The sequence below is a fragment of the Hypanus sabinus genome, chromosome 1 (genome assembly GCF_030144855.1).
Source record: "Hypanus sabinus isolate sHypSab1 chromosome 1, sHypSab1.hap1, whole genome shotgun sequence".
NCBI classification, from domain to species: Eukaryota; Metazoa; Chordata; class Chondrichthyes; order Myliobatiformes; family Dasyatidae; genus Hypanus; species Hypanus sabinus.
In genome coordinates this window covers 103,145,610-103,151,609 of record NC_082706.1, presented here as the reverse complement: position 1 = coordinate 103,151,609, position 6,000 = coordinate 103,145,610, and the positions used below count along the sequence as shown (strand labels likewise).

Genomic DNA, 6,000 nt, shown 5'->3' with positions numbered 1-6,000 from the left:
GCCCTGCACACTCCCCCTCCCAATCTGACAACCCGCATTCCATCCATCACTAAGACTACCTACTTTCATCTCCATAAAGTCACCGCCTCCAACCCTGTTACAACTTGTGTGCTGCTTAAATTTTCATGAATTAAACAAAAAATCAGCCTTGACAAGCCTGAGATGCTGTATTTCAGCCTCTCACCCTACCGCCTGACCGGCCGCACCAAACTTCTAATGTCATGTTGTGAACGGCAACATTGCAGCTCCTCAGAAAGGATTTAAACACACCCACTGATTATCTTAACTGGAGATACAGTTGCACTACCTTCTCCACAGCAAAATATAATAACTTTACCTCACGTTCTGATCCCTACATTCTTGCTCTGCCATCACAGATTGACCTCACTGTCCACTGGTCCCATAGACTGGTCACCCTTGTGATCAGACCATCCTATAGCCTGAATGCTCTCTGCTCTCCTTCTACGAACTGGACCCTCTGGAACCTCCAGTTCTGACTCCGGAATATTCTCGATTTGCCCCGCTGGTGGCCATCCCTTCACCTGCTGAGCTCCAAGTTCTGGAAGTTCCCCATGCCGTCCAGTAAGAAGTTTTTCATAACCCATCAAGTATTTGTTTAGGTGCCAGATTTATTTGGGCTGCTGCCTGTTAACACTCCTTTGAAAGGTTTTTACTCCATTAGTCACAGAGTCATCCCGCCTGGAAACAGCCCCTTTGGCTCAGCCTGTCCATACTGACCAAGGCGCTCACCAGTTCCAGTTACCTGCGGCTGGCCATATCCCTTTGAAATTTCCCTATTCTTGCTGCCACCAGTCAAATACATTCTCTCTTGTTGATAGATTCTTGATTAGTCAGGGTATGAAGGGGTACCAGGAGATCGGAGCAATGATCAGCCCTAATGAAATGGCGGGGCAGACTCGATCAAATACATTTTGAGTTTTCGATCTTATGGTCTCTTCCTGCGGCAGAAGATACAAAAACCTGAAAGCATGTACCACCAGGTGCAAGGTCGGCTTCTCTGTTGCAGTTGTAATACTGCTGAAGGGACCTCCTGTAGGATGAGATGCTCTCTTGATCTCACCACGTGTTGGCTTGTACCGGACAATTTGCCTGTATTGTGCTTCCCTTAAATGTAACACATTCTGTTACTGTGTTTCCTTGATGTGTGGATGTAACTAAATGATCTGTATGGACGGCATGCAAAATAATGTTTTCCACTGCACCCCAGTACGATGACAATAATAAGTCAACTTATCAATTAACGCCCTTTGAAATGTCGTTATTGTGCCTACCTCAACTACCGCAGTATTTCCTAAATACAAAGTGTTAGCTTTTACCAGGGGACGAGGGTCGCTAATTAGCCTGCAGGAGGATTGCTTCAAATAAATATTATTGCGAAGTAACGCGACTTCCCCAGGAGTCTGCCGAGGTTCGCCATGTGTGGTGGAGAGGCTGCGACGCGGCCTGGCATGGGACTCCTACAAAAGGTAGTGGATACAGCTCGGTACATCACGGGTAAAACCCTCCCAACCACAGGGCACATCTACATGAAATGTTGCAGTAGAAAGCAGCATCCTTCATCAAAGATGCTCCCCACCCAGCTGCTGCCATCAGGTAGAAGGTACATGAGTCTCGGGACTCGCTCCCCCAGGTTTAGGAACAGCTAATACCTTTCACCCAGCAGGCTCTTGAACAAAGCTACACTCATTTAAGGACTCTGTTATAGTGTTATTTCATACTCGTTATTTATCGCTATTTGTTTACATCTGCATTTGGACAGTTTGTAGAAAGAAAAATCTCAGGGTTGTACGAGGTGACATGTATGCGCTCTGTTAACTTTGGTCCAGGAACGAAGCCTCCCCACACACATCAGGGATAAATCTGCCTTCCGGTTCAGATATTCGGCCGCACCACAATGCTGTATGTGGGCAGAGCCGGTCATGATTGCGCCAGGCGTGACCGCGGGGATGACATTTAGCTCGGGGACCTGGTACTCGCTGTTTAGAAACTTTCCACGTGTCTTTTAAAGGCGCTATCAATCAGGGTTTGGGATGTGATGCTGGGATTCCCCCATTGGTTGGGGCGTACACCTACAGGGTTAGAGGGTGGCGTTGGGAGGTGTCTGGGTTCTGGGCTCTGGGCTCTGGGCTCGTGTCTCTCTCACTTTCCAAAGGAGGGAGGAGCGAAGAAGAGGAGAGAGAAAGAATGAGAAGGTCTCGTAGTCCCACACACTGAGCGAGGTTCACTTGTGGTCAAGATAGGAAAGATTCTGCCACTCTTCCCCAAGGTAAGCGTTTTTAATTCCGAATTATATCGGCTAAGGACTCCCCGGCGCTCTCCCTGCGTCCGTGCTGTGTCAGGTTCTAACTTGGGGCGTTCACACTTGCTGCAAATGTCCAGGTTCCCGCAGTAAGAAGCGGGACGCATCCTTCTTTAACTGTGGAGTGAGCCCGCGTTGTTTCTACCCGATGGAGCTGTCCTCTCTAAAGCAACCGGAGCCCGTGAGCTGCTTGCTGGGAGGCACGCCTGTTCCCGGGAGTGCCGCTGGGTACTTGCCCGGAGAGGGAGAGACCGCCGTTGCCTCGCCATGCAAACCGAAGTTTCATTCCGACTTCTCGCCAAGATTCCCCTAAAGAGCCTCGGGTCGTGCTAAGTGGCTTTGTGTTCAAAGGAGGAAAAGTACACAAAGCACTTTGTGTCGGGGAAGTTTTCTGAATGAAGTTTTCTTTAAATCACTTTAGCCCCCCCCCCTAACAGAAAAATTGAGCTCACCGTGAGGAGGCATAAGTTTTGCCTCTTGGCGGGGGGGGGGGGGGTCCTCATCACACAACTCCGCGGGAAGTATTCCCCCACGCCACCCTACCTTGGAGAGTTCGGCCCTTGGGGATTGGGTTAGCCCGGAGAGGGTTGGTTACCCTGCGGTCAAGGGACGGTAAGTCGTCAAGTTGACTTTATTGTCATGTGCACAGGCACGGTGAATTGAAAATTTGCTTGCAGCAGCGACTCAGGCGTGTAGGTACAGGCAACAAAAAACTGTATTTTTTGTGAAGCAAAAACGACTGCCAAAAAAGAGTCAAGCTCAAGGTAGTGCACACGATAATCTGTGCTGTTCCATTGCTGAGGTAGGTTTTGGGCTGTAGAGGTTTCAAGGTCTTTCTGGTTATTGGAGAGTCGCTGTTCCTGAACTGGCTGCTCCAAAGTTTTAATCAGAATCAGGCTTACTATCACTGCATATGTCCAGGAATGTGTTGTTTTGTGGCAGCAGTATATTAAAAATGACCATGAATCACTGAAATATATATTGAGAGTGTTCATAGGCTGGTTCATTGCCTGTTCAGAAATCTGATGGTGTGGGGGAAGAAGCTGTTCCTAAAACAGTAAGTGTGTGTTTTCGGGCTCCTGTGCTTCCTCTCTGATGGTAGCAGTGAGAAGAGGGCATATCCTGGGTGATGGGGGTCCTTTCTGCATTTTTGAGGCATCGCCTTTTGAAGATGTCCATGATGGTGGGGAGGCTGTGCCCGTGATGGAGCTGGCAGAGTTTACAACTCTCCGCAGCTTTTCCCCCCAGTTCTGTGCAGTGGCTCCTCCATACCAGCCAGTGATGATACCAGTCAGTTAGAATGCTCTCTTTAGCACATCTCTAGACATTTGCTAGAGTACTTCGTGACTTATCAAACCTCCTCAATCTCCTCATGAAGTTTAGCCGCTGGTATGTCTTCTTTGTATATGTTGGTCCCAGGATAGGTCTTCGGGGAAAAGGGCATGGCTCGGGTGGTGGGGTTCCTTGATGATGGATGCCATTTTCTTCAGTTGGTGTCTCCTGTCGGTGCTGACAGTGTTGGGGAGGACCACACAATGGATTAGTTTGCATCCATTACTCATGGACTCATTAATTGCTCATTACTCCGGTTCTCTCTGTGACTCACACTGAAGTGGTCCACTCACAGTTTGAGTTGGTAATGGAGGTTTTCTGCGTTTTGCATATGGGCTTGGACTGTAGACTTTTCCAGTCTTTTAATATTCTGTTTTTTTTTGCCTGATCTTTCTCATTTTTTCTGTGTGTGGGGGGGGGGGGGATTTGGGGGTTGATGTTGTTCCTGTTCCATTTTGGTCATTTATTCGTGCGGGGAGGAGGGATTTTGGGGGTTGATGTTGTTCCTGTTCCATTTTGGTCATTTATTCGTGCGGGGAGGAGGGATTTTGGGGTCGATGTTCCTGTTCCATTTTGGTCATTTATTCGTGCGGGGAGGAGGGATTTTGGGGGTCGATGTTCCTGTTCCATTTTGGTCATTTATTCGTGCGGGGAGGAGGGATTTTGGGGGTCGATGTTCCTGTTCCATTTTGGTCATTTATTCGTGCGGGGAGGAGGGATTTTGGGGGTCGATGTTCCTGTTCCATTTTGATCATTTATTCGTGCGGGGAGGAGGGATTTTGGGGTCGATGTTCCTGTTCCATTTTGGTCATTTATTCGTGCGGGGAGGAGGGATTTTGGGGGTCGATGTTCCTGTTCCATTTTGATCATTTATTTATGCGGGGAGGAGGGATTTTGGGGGTCGATGTTACTGTTCCATTTTGGTCATTTATTCGTGCGGGGAGGAGGGATTTTGGGGGTCGATGTTCCTATTCCATTTTGGTCATTTATTCGTGCGGGGAGGAGGGATTTTGGGGATCGATGTTCCTGTTCCATTTTGATCATTTATTCGTGCAGGGAGGAGGGATTTTGGGGGTTGATGTTGTTCCTGTTCCATTTTGGTCATTTATTCGTGCGGGGAGGAGGGATTTTGGGGGTCGATGTTCCTGTTCCATTTTGATCATTTATTCGTGCGGGGAGGAGGGATTTTGGGGGTCGATGTTCCTGTTCCATTTTGATCATTTATTCATGCGGGGAGGAGGGATTTTAGGGGTCGATGTTCCTGTTCCATTTTGGTCATTTATTCATGCGGGGAGGAGGGATTTTAGGGGTCGATGTTCCTGCTCCATTTTGATCATTTATTCGTGCGGGGAGGAGGGATTTTGGGGGTCGATGTTCCTGTTCCATTTTGATCATTTATTCGTGCGGGGAGGAGGGATTTTGGGGGTCGATGTTCCTGTTCCATTTTGGTCATTTATTCGTGCGGGGAGGAGGGATTTTGGGGGTCGATGTTCCTGTTCCATTTTGATCATTTATTCATGCGGGGAGGAGGGATTTTAGGGGTCGATGTTCCTGTTCCATTTTGGTCATTTATTCATGCGGGGAGGTGGGATTTTGGGGTTGATGATCGCGCTGCTGTTCTTTTCTTTCTTGGTTTTATGGCTACCTGGAGAAGAAGGCTTTCAGAGTTGTGTACTTTGATAATGAATGAATCTTTGAGCCAATCTACAGACCTCCAAACAAAGTGCAGTGGGACTTTCAGAATTTGTTGTCATGTTTGGTAGGGTGGTAGCTTTGTTCTCAGGCTGTGATGTGATATCTTAGATATACTTGCAATTTGGAGGCCAAACTACCTAGGACCACGTGGCCCAAAAACTGATCCCAATTTGATCTGAAGAGCTGGCTTACAGAGGTGAGAGAGTCTGTTCCAGATACTGAAGTACCACTGGTAATTGGTTTATTGTTGATATATTTACCAAAATGCATTGAAAAGCAGTCCTTTCTGTGCCATCCAGCCAGAGCATTCTGTACGTAAGTACTTTGAGTTAATAAAAAGAAAACAGAATAAAGTGTTACAGAGAGAGTGCAGTGCAGGTAGACAAATAAAATGCAAGAGCCATGACAAGTTAGACCGAGAGATCAAGGTTTCATATTTTAGAGCAGTCAGGGTCCATTAACGAGTCTCATAACAGCAGGATCAAAACTGTCCTTGTGCCCGGTGGTTCATGCTCTCAAGCTTTTATATCTTCTGCCCAGTGGGAGGGGTATAGAAGAAAGAATGACTGGGTAGGAGGGAGGGGCCCTTGATGGTGCTGGATGTTTTCCCGAGGCAGTGGGACGTGTAGCTGAAGTCAGCAGAGGGGAGGTTG

General features: G+C 47.8%; 1 protein-coding gene across 1 annotated transcript in view; it reads left to right on the top strand.

The window, feature by feature from the left end:
• Nucleotides 1-2,182: 2,182 nt before the first annotated feature.
• col14a1a (collagen, type XIV, alpha 1a) overlaps nucleotides 2,183-6,000 on the top strand; it is a 212,318-nt gene continuing 208,500 nt past the window's right edge. Inside the window, exon 1 of the mRNA XM_059973127.1 lies at nucleotides 2,183-2,287. The gene's annotated coding sequence lies outside the window, so the exon portion shown is untranslated. The remainder of the gene's footprint in view (nucleotides 2,288-6,000) is intronic.